The sequence below is a fragment of the Pantherophis guttatus genome, chromosome 16, assembly GCF_059756535.1.
Source record: "Pantherophis guttatus breed Tessera chromosome 16, ASM5975653v1, whole genome shotgun sequence".
Taxonomy (NCBI): Eukaryota; Metazoa; Chordata; class Lepidosauria; order Squamata; family Colubridae; genus Pantherophis; species Pantherophis guttatus.
In genome coordinates, this window is record NC_142078.1 from 2527781 (window position 1) to 2540593 (window position 12813).

At 38.7% G+C, this 12813-nt stretch overlaps 1 protein-coding gene and 1 pseudogene across 2 annotated transcripts in view; both read left to right on the plus strand.

The window, feature by feature from the left end:
- LOC148111716 (uncharacterized) overlaps positions 1–12813 on the plus strand; it is a 226491-nt gene that overhangs the window by 76634 nt on the left and 137044 nt on the right.
- LOC148111719 (uncharacterized) lies at positions 1636–11066 on the plus strand (annotated as a pseudogene). Its single transcript, XR_015730150.1, has one exon. The product of XR_015730150.1 is annotated as an uncharacterized LOC148111719 (transcript).

The window sequence follows — 12813 nt, forward strand, 5'->3', positions numbered from 1 at the left end:
CTCCCTATCCTGGCAACTGGGGAACACCCAGTCTCTGCACCTAGTGGGAGGATCAAACAGGTCCCCAATGAGTCTTCTTCATTTAAAACGTTCTTATAACTGCCCATATTTCGGTCAACTCTGTGCAGCTCCCAAAAGGGTGTTTTCAAAAGTATCCAACACATTAAAACATAAAATAAAAACCATGAAAGAAAAACCTGGGGCCAATCCATGCCACCTTCTCCTTGTCTTACCGCCCAGCGCCTGGGGAAAAGCCAGGGGTTTAAAAGCTAAAAGGGTGGGGGCTTTTTAAGAATATGGCTCATATCTCACAAAGCTTCCTTGGCCTTAAGAGTCCCTTGTAGGGGTTTCTGCTGGAAGACAAGGGGACCATTCAGGGAATCCAACTGAGAGCTTCAGATGCTTGGGGATGGCCTTAATAGGTCCCCACATTTGGGAAATCCACATAGATTATATCAAACAATGGCAGGGAGAAGCTCCTTTGCACCCCCAACAATAAAGGTCAAATTAGCAATAGATTTCAGCCACAGCACACTTGCTTCCATGAGGATCTGAGTGGGAGGAGCATTCAAAGGCAATTTATTAGAATATTCTAGCAAAGAGATTTCCCTCAATGAAAAGAGGGAATCCAAGACACAAAGAGCGGCTGATTCAAACTCAGGGTCTCCGAAGGTCCCAGAATAGACCCAACTGACTGCCCTTCATGGGCTCATATAAGGCTTCAACCCCTGACCTCCGCTGGCCTCAATACGGGGGGGGGGGACCGGACCCCAAAGTTCAAAGAAAGCCCCCCCCCGTCCCACCTCCGCCCCGGACCGTAATAACTTGCAGAACTGCGCAGGCGCCGTGTGCCTTGTTGCAGGAAGAAGGACGCTGATTGGTCACGCTCGGGATGTCAGCAATGGGCAAATGGACTCCAAGGGGCGGATCCTACAAGGGAAAAGGCGGAACTAGTGGAGAGAAAAGGGCGTGAAGCCTCCACTTCCGGAAACAAAAAAAGCAGTGAGGGAAGCTGCCTGAATCGGCGACAGAGGAGGCCGTTTGATGCAGGTTTGGCGCAGGAGATGCTGGGAATCGTAGTTCGGGAGGGTCTCTTTCAGGTCCGCATGGGGGGGGGGCTTGGACCTGGGCCTCCCCTGTGGGGAAAGGGACGCAGCCGTGATCCTCTTCTCTCTCTCACCTGCAGGAGGACGGAGGATGGTGGCGGATGCAGGAAAGAGGCGCCGCCCGAGAGGAGGAGGAAGAGGAGAGCGGCGGGGAAAGGCCGGGGGGCTCCGGGGCTGCAGGCAGGAGGAGCCCAGGGGGAGCCCGGGAAAGGCAGCTGCCTGGAGGGGGATGCGGAGAGGAGGAAACGGGCGGAGACCCCGATACAGGCCTGGAGGGCGGAGGTTCCTTTGAAAGATCCCGAAAGCCCCGAAGGATCCAGGAGGAAGAAAATGAACATCAGTGCCCAGAATGTTGTAAAACCTTCAAAAGAAAAGGAAACCTTCAAAGCCACCTAATTATCCACACAGGAGAGAAACCTCATAAGTGCCTGGAGTGTGGAAAGAGCTTTGGTGATAGGAGCACCCTCTATAGACATCAAAAAATCCACTCAGGAGAAAAACCACATAAATGCCTTGAGTGTGGAAAGCGATTCAGTCAGAGGGGACATCTTTATAGACATCAAAGGATCCACTCAGGAGAAAAATCTCATAAGTGCCTGGAGTGTGGAGAGAGCTTCAGTCGGAGGAAAAGCCTTTATAAACATCAAAGGATCCACACAGGAGAAAAACCTCATACATGCCTGGAATGTGGAAAGAGCTTCAGTCAGTTGGGAAACCTTTATACACATCAAAGATTGAGTGTGGAAAGAGATTCAGTCAGAGGGGATATCTTTATAGACATCAAAGAATCCACTCAGGAGTAAAACCTCATAAATGCCTTGAGTGTGGAAAGCGATTCAGTCAGAGGGGACATCTTTATAGACATCAAAGGATCCACTCAGGAGAAAAACCTAAGTGCCTGGAATGTGGAAAGAGCTTCAGTCGCAGCAGCAGCCTTTATACACATCAAAGGATCCACTCAGGAGAAAAACCTCATAAGTGCCTGGAGTGTGGAAAGAGCTTCAGTAAGAGGGGACATCTTTATACACATCAAAGAATCCACTCAGGAGAAAAACCTCATAAATGCCTGGAGTGTGGAAAGAGCTTCAGTAAGAGGGGACATCTTTATACACATCAAAGAATCCACTCAGGAGAAAAACCTCATAAATGCCTGGAGTGTGGAAAGAGCTTCAGTCAGAGGGGACATCTTTATGTACATCAAAGGATCCACACAGGTGAAAAACCACATAACTGCTTGGAGTGTGGAAAGAGCTTCAATCAGTTGGGAAACCTTTATACACATCAAAGGATCCACACAGGAGAAAAACCTCATAAATGCCTGGAGTGTGGAAAGCGCTTCAGTAAGAGGGGACATCTTTATACACATCAAAGGATCCACACAGGAGAGAAACCTCATAAGTGCCTTGAGTGTGGGAAGAGATTCAGTCTGAAGGGAAATCTTTATATACATCAAAGGATCCACACAGGAGAAAAACCTCATAAATGCCTGGAATGTGGAAAGAGCTTCAGTCAGTTGGGAAACCTTTATACACATCAAAGGATCCACACAGGAGAAAAATCTCATAAATGCCTGGAGTGTGGAAAGAGCTTCAGACATAGCAGCGCCCTTTATACACATCAAAGGATCCATTCAGGGGGTGGAACCTCATAAAAGCCTGGAATGTGGAAAGAGCTTCAGTCTGAGGGGAAATCTTTATATACATCAAAGGATCCACACAGGAGAAAAATCTCATAAATGCCTTGAGTGTGGAAAGAGCTTCAGTCATAGCAGCGCCCTTTATACACATCAAAGGATCCATTCAGGGGGTGGAACCTCATAAATGCCTGGAATGTGGAAAGAGATTCAGTCTGAGGGGAAATCTTTATACACATCAAAGGATCCACACAGGAGAAAAACCTCATAAATGCCTTGAGTGTGGAAAGAGCTTCAGTCTGAGGGGAAATCTTTATATATATCAAAGGATCCACACAGGAGAGAAACCTCATAAATGCCTTGAGTGTGGAAAGAGCTTCAGTCTGAGGGGAAATCTTTATATACATCAAAGGATCCACACAGGAGAAAAACCTCATAAATGCCTGGAGTGTGGAAAGAGCTTCAGTCTGAGGGGAAATCTTTATATATATCAAAGGATCCACACAGGAGAGAAACCTCATAAATGCCTTGAGTGTGGAAAGAGCTTCAGTCTGAGGGGAAATCTTTATATACATCAAAGGATCCACACAGGAGAAAAACCTCATAAATGCCTGGAGTGTGGAAAGAGCTTCAGTCTGAGGGGAAATCTTTATGTACATCAAAGGATCCACACAGGAGAAAAACCTCATAAATGCCTTGAGTGTGGAAAGAGATTCAGTCTGAGGGGAAATCTTTATGTACATCAAAGGATCCACACAGGAGAAAAACCTCATAAATGCCTGGAGTGTGGAAAGAGCTTCAGTCATAGCAGCGCCGTTTATACAAATCAAGGGATCCATTGGGGGGGGGGGACACCATATAAATGCGTGGAATGTGGTTCTTCCAAGATAAACACCAAGTCATCGGCAAATGCTTGCAATTTATATTCTTGATTTTGAATTTTCATTACTTTTATTCCTTTTTCTTCTCTAATCTTTCTATTTAGTACTTCTAGTGTTAACACAAACAACAATGGTGACAATGGACATCCTTGTCTCGTTCCTTTTTGTATTTCAATAGATTCTGTCATCTCTCCATTCATCATTATTTTGGCTGTTTGTTTATAATATATAGCTTCTATAGCTTGAACAAATTTCTCTCCAAAGCCCATCTGTTTCAATTGTAATATCATAAATCGCCAGTTCACATTGTCAAAGGCTTTTTGTGCATCTAAAAACATCAAAGCCACTTGCTTTTCTGGGTGTGCATCGTAATATTCCAATGTATCCAAAATTATCCTCAAATTATCTCTAATCTGCCTTTTTGGCAGAAATCCATTTTGGTCCGGGTGTATAAAATTATTTAGATATCTTTTAAGTCTTTCTGCTAATATTATAGCGAAGATTTTATAGTCTGAGTTTAACAAGGATATTGGCCTATAGTTTTTGACTTGTTGTAGATCAGTATCTTTTTTTGGAATAAGTGTAATATATGCTTCTAACCATGAGTTGGGTATTTCCTTCTGTAACATTACTTCATTCATAATTTCTAGTAATGGGAGACTCAGTGATTCCTGCAAAGTCTTATAATATTCCGCCGGTAATCCATCTGGACCTGGTGCTTTCCCACTTTTTTGTTTTTTAATAGCCTCTGTCAACTCCATCATTGTTATATTCCCTTCTAACATCATCTCAATATCTTTTGGGATCTGAGGTAAGTTCGCCTTATGTAAATATTGTTTAATATTTTCCTCTTCTATCTTTTCCTTTTCATATAAATTTTTGTAATAGTCTTGTACAATGTTCTTCTTTTCCTCATTTCCAAATCTAATTTGTCCTTGATCATCTGTTAGCTGAGTTATTTTCCTTGAGCTTCTTTCTTTTTTCAATTTATAAGCTAGCCATCTGCCTGGTTTATTAGCATCTTCAAAATATTTCTGTTTAGCATTCCTGATTTTTTGTGCTAACTCCTCTTTCTCTAATAATCCCATTTTATGTTTAATCGTATCCATTTTCATTTTAATGTCTTTTTTTTGTGGGAACTTCTGCAGTTCTTTTTCTAATGTCTTATAATCATCCTCTAAAGTTTTATATGCTTGTCTTTTCTTAATATTTCTTTTCCTTATATAGTCTATAATCAGGCCTCTGGCATAGGCTTTCATGGTGTCCCATCGATTCTGCAGTGATGTATCCTCTTTTCTATTTTCTTTTTTAAAAAAGCTAATTCTTTCTCCATCTTCTGTAGGAAATCCTTTTCTTTTAAAATTGTAGTGTTTAAAGTCCGTCTGAACCTTCTTCTTTGTCCTTTCCAACTCATCATCATTGGATTATGATCTGCCCAGGTATTAGCCTCTATGGCTATTTCTTCTATATTCGAGGTCAAGTCCATTGTCAACCATATCATATCTATTCTAGACCACGATAAATGTCTATTGGAGTAAAAAGTATATTGTCTATTTTCTGCATTTCTTTCTCTCCATATATCTTTTAAGTTTATTTCCTCCATCATCTTAAAAAAAGATTTCGGCAAAGTTTTCCTACTTTGTTTTGTTGTCTTTTGTGTACTGTAGTCCATTTTCTCATCTACTATTCCATTGAAGTCTCCCATCATACAGATGTTTTCGTAGCCCAGCTCTATTACTTTCAAATGTAATTTTCTATAAAAGTTTTCTTGATTGCCACTAGGAGCATATATCGCTGTTAACAATATTTTCCTGTTATTGTCTGTTATTTCCACCATCAGAATTCGTCCTTCTCCATCTTCATAATTTTTTTCTGCTAATATTGTATCTTTAATGTACAAAACCACTCCTCTTTTCTTACATTGTGGCAGTGAAGCAAATAGTTTCCCTAGTTTGGGCTGTACCAAAAGTGGTTCATGCTGCTTTTAATATGCACTTCTTGTAAACAAATTATGTCCATTTTCAATTTCTCCAATTTGTGAAATATCTTTCTTCTTTTAGTTGCTATATTAAGTCCATTTATATTTATTGTGATTAATTTTTTCTCCTCCATGTTTATACTTTTTGTATTGGTTTTGTTGATCTATTAGGTCTCAATTCACGTTGTTCCTTGTATTCTATGGCACCTCCTACTGCGCCTTCTAATGCGCTCTCCTCCTTTCCCATCATCAGGAGATCCTCTTCTTCTAGTTGGAGCAGTGACTCTTCCCTTCTTGGCACATCTTTTTCTCTTATATATTCCACAAGAAATGCTTTAGCTTTGTCAATTGAATCTATTTTGAATCTTTGTGTTTGCCATGTAAACACCAATCCTTCTGCTATCAGCCATCTGTAGTTCACTCCTTTCTGGAGCAGTATTTTTGTCAAAAATTGATACTCTCTTCTCAGCTCTCTTATTCTTCTCGGTATTTGCTTCAGCACCGTAATTTCCTTGCTCTTGTATTGTAACGCCTTTTCTTTTGCTATCTGAAATATTTGTGTTTTGATTCATTTTTTGGTAAATCGTATGTGGACTTCTCTTGGTAGTTTATTTCTCATTGCATATCTAGTATATACTCGGTATATTTCATCAACGCCATCAAACATTTTTTCTTTAGAAATTTCTAGAGCTCCTGCAAGAATTTCTATCATTTTTTCCGCCAAATTTCTCCTTTTTCTTCCTCCACATTTTGAAATCTTAAGTAAAATTCTGATTTATCCATCTCCCATCCTAAGCCACTTCTATCACGTTCAACTTCTTCTAATCTATAATCCATATCTCTGATTTTTTTATCTCTTTGTTCCTCTTTTTCTTCAATTTTTTTCAAGTCTGTCTTCATATTTCTTCATCATCTGTTGTATATTCTCCACTTTTTCATCTGTTTTCTCTATTTTAGATTTTATGTCTTGTATTCCTTGCAAAATCATCCGCATTGTCGCATCTTTTTCTTTCTCACGTTCTTTCTCTTTTTCCTGCTGAATCATTGTCTGTATTGATCGTTGTCCTCCCGCTGGTGATGAAGAAGGGGTCGATCCGGCAGAACTAATAACTGCTGCTTTTTTGCTCATTTCTATAAGTAATCCAATTCGACACAGTAGGGTAATATATCTTCAGGTTCTTCTCAACCCTAATCCGTTTTGTAGATGGCAGGAGATTACAAAAGGTTAAAGAGAAAAAGAGAAAACAGAAAAAAGCAAAAAAAGGGAAAAAAGGATAGTGCAGCAAAGCAAGAAAAAAAAAACCCTAAAAAGAAAACCAACACTCTTCAGGCTCTTGTGTGCCCTAATCCAATCATCTGAGATAGCCAAAAACAAATTCAAGTAAAAATCTCCAATCAACAAGTGAGAAACAAAAAAAAGAAAGAAAGAAAAGAGACCAAAGGAGAAAATGGGAAAATTTCTTCAGACTCTTGTATGTCTTAATCCAATTGTGTAAAATAGCCAAAAACCCATTCAAATAACAATCTCCAATCAGTAAATTAAAAAAATAAAAAAGAAGAAAGAAAAAAAAAACACAAATTTCTTCAGGCTCTTATGTACCTTAATCCAATTAAGTAAACATTTATTGTGAAGGAATAAAGGAATAAAAAAGGGAGAAAAAAATATATGTATATATCTGTTCCAATATTTTAAAATGTTTTTAAAAATATAATTATTAGTGAAGTGGAAGAGTGGAGCTAGAGAGAGAAAGAATTTCCATTTTATATAAAAGTCCACAACTGTGTAACATTCAAAATTTCTTTCTTGTGCACACTTAGTCTAACAGCTCTCTTTTCCAGAGCCGCTGTTATTTTCTTCTTTCCAGTTTTAATCGCCTTTCAACAATGCTTTTCTCAGCAAGACACCTGTATAAACAAACTTGTAGGCACTCTTTGATGTCCTTTTTAAATTTTATCTGTAAGTTAGCCAATTGACCTTGAAAAATAACACAGTTGCTACTTTTTTCCCTTTCCCCTCAGTTAAAAAAAAACAAAAAGAAGATACAACGTTTCAATCCACTAGATGGCAGTCTCTTATTTCTTCCACTTTCACTTCTGCTTTCAATTAGCAATATAGCAAAAAGAATATTAAAAAAAATGAAGGTCTGCCAAAAACAAAAATGACAAATCTAATTCCAAAATTAGTAATCTCAGTCAACATCAAAAATTCAATAAAAAAGTAAGCCTCCTTTCCAGTCCAGTCCAGTCCAGTCCAGTTAGGTTTAAAGTAAAACTTTCCGCAGATATCCACACATAGGAATAGTTTATATTTTAGGAAAATTAACTTAAATTCAGGCTCAATTCCGCCGCTAAATTACTTCTATATTAAATCCTAGTTGCATTTACTCTTCAGGGTGTTTGTAAAATCAAATTAGAAAAAAACTCTCACCAGATCGTAACACTTTCACTCATTCTCTTCCGTTCGGGGCTGTCCCAACTTCAGCAGCTTAATGGCTGCCTCTTCAGCGCTGGAAAAAAGAGCTTCTCCTGGATCAACCAGGGATTTTGCGGTGTCCCTGGGATCAACAGAATGTGCCCTCCTCTATCATTGTCTCAACAGGACAGTGAGATCCAATTTGGATTGTCCCGCAGTGGAGATATCAGTGGTAGTTCCGGAGCCCCGAAAACTTCCCGCTGTCTCGTTGCGACGCCAGCCCCGCCCCCCACTTCAATCTGTAAACAAATTGATAGATTAAATAGGAGATTTTGGGAAAGTGGCTGGGTTGAAAATAAACAAAGACAAAACGAAGATGTTGACAAAAAATATGTTAAAAAAACAGAAAGAAGAATTGGCGGAAGTATCAAGGATGCAGGTCATGAATAAGGTTAAATATTTGGGAATACACTTGACAGCAAGATGTGGTACTCTTAAGGAGAATAATTATGATAAGCTTAAACAACAGATAGCGACAGACCTAACAAAATGGGAGAATTTGCAGTTATCATTGATAGGGAGAAGATCAACTATTAAAATGAATATACTGCCCCGACTTCTATACTTGTTTCAGACAATTCCAATTAAGTTGGGGAAAAAATATTTTGAAGATTTAAATAAAATGGTGTTAAAATATATATGGCAGGGCAAAAAGGCAAGGATAAAATTAAAATTGATGCAAGATGTTAGATTAAGAGGAGGTTTTGGTTTGCCGGATTGGGAATTGTATTATCAAATTTGTAACTTGATGTGGATTAAAGAATGGATAACACTAAGGAATATTAGATTGTTGACCTTAGAAGGACATGACTTATTGTTGGGTTGGCACGCTTTTATGTGGTATAAAAGTACAAAAATACAGGGTTATTTTAGAAGACATATGATACGAGAGTCTTTGTTATTAAACTGGGAGAAGATCAAACAATGTTACTACTTAAAAATTCCAGTCTGGCTATCACCTATTGAAGCAGTCTCACACGCAGTAACGTTTAGGAAGGAACAAATTGTTAGATATGGTGAATTATTACATGAAAGGGGTGAACTTAAATCGAAGCAAGAATTAGAAGAACAAGAGCTTGAAATGGATTGGTTTTCATATATGCAAATACAGTCTAGATATGATGAAGATTCTGAAAAGGAGGGTTTTTATAGCACCTTGACAAACTTAGATAAAATTTTAATAGGTTCTGATGACCATGTGATTAAAAAATTGTATAGCCATTTATTAGAAGTAAAATTGGCAGAAGAACAAGTTAAAGAAACAATGATTGCATGGGGGAAAAATGTGGGTCATGGGATTGAGTTAGAGAAATGGGAAAAATTATGGTCACAGAATTATAAAATGACAATGTCAACAGCATATAAGGAAAACTTGTATAAGATGTTTTACAGGTGGCATCTACCCCCGGCGAGAATAGCCAGAATGTACAAGAACAAATCGGAGAAATGTTGGAAGTGTCATCAGTCCCCAGGCACATATTATCATATGTGGTGGACATGCGCAAAAGCTAAAAGATATTGGACTAAAATCCACAGGTGGTTGGAAAAAATGACAAAGAAACATATTGACTTTAAACCAGATATATTTTTATTGGGGATTTTACCAGAAATATATAACAGAGAAATGAGATATTTAATTGTGAATGTTTTAACGACAGCTAGAATTGTATTTGCTAGAAACTGGAAAGGTGAGAAGATACACACGGATGACAACGTTATCAAGAAAATCTTGTTTCAGATTGGCATATCTTTAATTTCCTGCCTGAATTTTTCAAGATTCTGGTTCACAATCTCATCATGTCTTGCCATCTCCTCCAAGACAAATCCTTTTAGGTCTTTAAAGCCATTCTTCTGAGTCTGCAAGTTCAAAACTTGTTCATATGGTTTATAAATGCCCCCCCCCCCCGCTGCTTGTTTGTCTGGCTTTGTCAGTTTTAACGCCATCCTGCCACACAAACAAACTCTTTTTAAAGAGAAAGACTTCTCTCCAAACGGTATCAGTATCAAGTCTCCAAGAAGGAAGAAACATAATGTTACCCTAACATAGGCGATGGAATTAATAATCTAGTTGAAAGACATTACAGAAGATATCATATGGATTACAAACTTAAAGTCATTTGAGGATTTTGTTTATATATGGAAATATCTTTTAGTGGTGTGGTGTGGGCAAAAGAACAAAGATATTAAAATATTATGTATGGTAGACCTGTAGGAAAATGGGTGGAGATAGGTTAGGTTACTGATTGTTTAGTTTAGGAAAAGGGATGTTAGGTTCAGATATTAATATACGTAAATGATTTGAATTAAGAGATATATGTATGGGGGTGGAGGAAATGGGTAGATTATGGGTTGAATAAATGCCAAATTAGGATTTATTATATAGTTTTATAGCTGAAGGTTGCTTTGAAATGTAAAGTATAAGGGGGATATAATAACAATGTTAGAAAGAAATGGTTAGCATGTGGAGGGTGGTGTAAAAGGATGGTAAAGTATTATTTAATTTGATATCAGTGATTTTATTTTGAAGAAGCCATGGGGGGAGAGGAGGGGAGGGGGGTTAGGAAGGGGGGGGGAAATCTGTATTTGAAAAACTTTTTCAATAAAAAAAAAGAAAATCTTGGAGTGTGCTGAAATGAGTAAATTGACATTTGAAATTAGGGAACAAGAAGATTAACAATATTACGATATGGGATTTATTTTATCAATGGTTAGACAAGAAAGAATGGAAATGAAATATGAAATGAAATGGATAAGATAATAAAATATATAAAGGGTTTTTTTTCCCCCTTATAGAGGATAATTTACTGTTAAATAATTGGTAAAGGAGAATAATAATGTAATAAACTGTTAAATAAGAAAATATGGGATAGAGGATTAAGCACAAAAGATTTGTAACCGATCAATACACTTTCTGTAATTGTAATGGATGACAATTGTTTTATGTTTTAAGTTTTGTTGAAAAATAAAAAAAAATCAAATAAATAAATAAATAAATGCCTGGAGTGTGGAAAGAGCTTCAGTCATAGCAGCGCCCTGTATACACATCAAAGGATCCATTCAGGGGAGGGGAACCATATAAATGCCTGGAATGTGGAAAGAGTTTTAGATACAAGACAAGCCTTAATAGGCATCAAAGAATCCATTCATTAGAGGAACCAGATGAAGTCCTGATGTATGAAAAGACATTCAATCACAGTGGAAACTTTTATAAACATCAAAGGAGCCACACGAGAGAAACCACATAAATGCCTGGTAAGAAAGGTAATAAAATCCAATTAACACTTTCACTTTTAATAAATTTAATATATTTTTTCTTTTAATAAATTCCTTTAGTCTTCCAAGGCCATGCCCAGGGTCCCAGGCCTGAGTTTGACTGGGGATTGAGTTGAAATCCGAATTGGAAACAGTGTGGGCAGTTGAACGGTTTTTCTACCAAATTGGGCTAGTTTTGCAGATTTGTTGCAGGAAAAAGTTTGACCTCTGTGGGATCCAATTTGGAGGCTATTTTGGATTATTTTTAAAGCACTGTACAGATAGTCCTTGACCTACAACTATTTGCTTAGTGACTTAGTGGAGTTGTAGCAGCATTGAAAAAAGTGGCCTTGACCAGTTTTCACACTTACGACTGTTCCAGCATCCCTGTGGTCATGTGGTCAAAATCCAGGCGTTTAGCCACTGGCAAGTATTTATGACGGCTGCGCTGTCCCAGGGTCACATCATCACCATTTGTAACCTTCCCAGCTGGTGTCCCACAAAGTCTTTGGAGGATTCACATAACAACTTCACAACTCACTTCACAACTGTAGGATATGACCTGCCAATTATGGCAAAAAATGGGGTGCAGCAACTGTCAAGAACAGAAATTTTTGTCTCAATTCTGATTGGAGATCTAGTTAGTACCACCTGTACAGTTTGGGGGCAATATATCCAACCGTCATGAACGATAACTGCAAAATACATCCCAGAGACAGTAAGAAGATTAAGTCAGTCAGGCCCTCCCCCCCAGCTGCCTTGCCAGCCCCTCCATAGACCTCACACACACATACACATGGATTCATCTTCTCCTTTCTCATCCCTCCTCCTTTCTGAGGGGCCCCTTTGGAAAACTACAGCAGAGGGGGAAATAACCTCCAATACTGACCCCTGCATATTTGGATTTTTCAACTTTTTTTCAGCCCTTGGAAACCTGATGCTCCAGCTGACACACACATATATTTTCCTCCTCCACCCCCTCCCCCTTTGGAGGGGGCTCCTGCTGCTGCTGCTGCCCAGGCCAGTGTGCCCTGCGATGTAGCCCTCCACCCACGGACTGGCACCTTTTAAATGACTAACTTAAAATGACATATTAGCCCTTTTAACATGGCAGTATATGCCTCTTTTTTAAGGTTAAGAATGCTTGTTTTTCCCTTCTTGACAAAGGCTCCTTATTTGATATGTGAGAACTTGCTTTTTCAGCAACTACACAACAGAGTATTCCGAGTGTCTCTAAATACATCTGCAACTTTCAGGAAAGACACAAACCCAGCTGGGAAAGACTGACACAAAAATTGGTCACGTGTGGAATTTTATCCAGAATCAATGTTTTCTGTTTGCGCTTCACAAGCACTCAATGTATTTTATGGTTTCATCATTTCTTTACTGACTTCTATGAGGAAATTCACTAGCAGGAACCATTGGCAGGAGGTTTTCCTCCTTAGCTCCTCTTTAACTGGAGATGGTCTCCTTTTCGGCATGAATTCCTA